At 44.0% G+C, this 575-nt stretch overlaps 1 non-coding gene across 1 annotated transcript; it reads left to right on the forward strand.

The window, feature by feature from the left end:
* Positions 1 to 232: 232 nt before the first annotated feature.
* LOC126458745 (U6 spliceosomal RNA) lies at positions 233 to 336 on the forward strand. The gene has a single exon (XR_007585714.1). It is a non-coding gene; the product is annotated as a U6 spliceosomal RNA (small nuclear RNA).
* Positions 337 to 575: the final 239 nt, after the last annotated feature.

Genomic DNA, 575 nt, shown 5'->3' on the forward strand with positions numbered 1-575 from the left:
AAACTTTTGGAAGGTAGGAGACGAGATACTGGCAGAAGTAAAGCTGTGAGGACCGGGCGTGAGTCGTGCTTCGGTAGCTCAGATGGTGCCGGCACGGTAGCTCAGCGTGTTCGGTCAGAGGGTTAGCAGCCCTCTGGAATAAAAAAAAACTGAGTTAATCGAGCAACAACGAACTTAAACGGATGTCTTACGACGTCCGCCACGAGCAGATGCAGCGAACAAAATGAGATTTGTACTCGCTTCGGCGGTACATATACTAAAATTGAAACGATACAGAGATTAGCATGGCCCCTGCGCAAGGATGATACGCAAAATCGTGAAGCGTTCCACATTTTTTAAAACAGCTGGCACGGTAGCTCAGCGTGTTCGGTCAGAGAGCCGGTTGGCCTCTGTAATAAAAAACTGAGTGGAAGGATCAACCATCGAACTTGAACAGGATGTCTTGCAACGTCCGCAACGACCAAACACAACGATCATTAACGAACAAAAGGCAAAAAAAAAAAAAAAAAAAAAAAAAAAAAAAAAAAAAAAAAAAAAAAAAAAAAGATGGTAGAGCACTTGCCCGCGAAAGACAA

The sequence above is a fragment of the Schistocerca serialis genome, chromosome 2 (genome assembly GCF_023864345.2).
Source record: "Schistocerca serialis cubense isolate TAMUIC-IGC-003099 chromosome 2, iqSchSeri2.2, whole genome shotgun sequence".
Taxonomy (NCBI): domain Eukaryota; kingdom Metazoa; phylum Arthropoda; class Insecta; order Orthoptera; family Acrididae; genus Schistocerca; species Schistocerca serialis.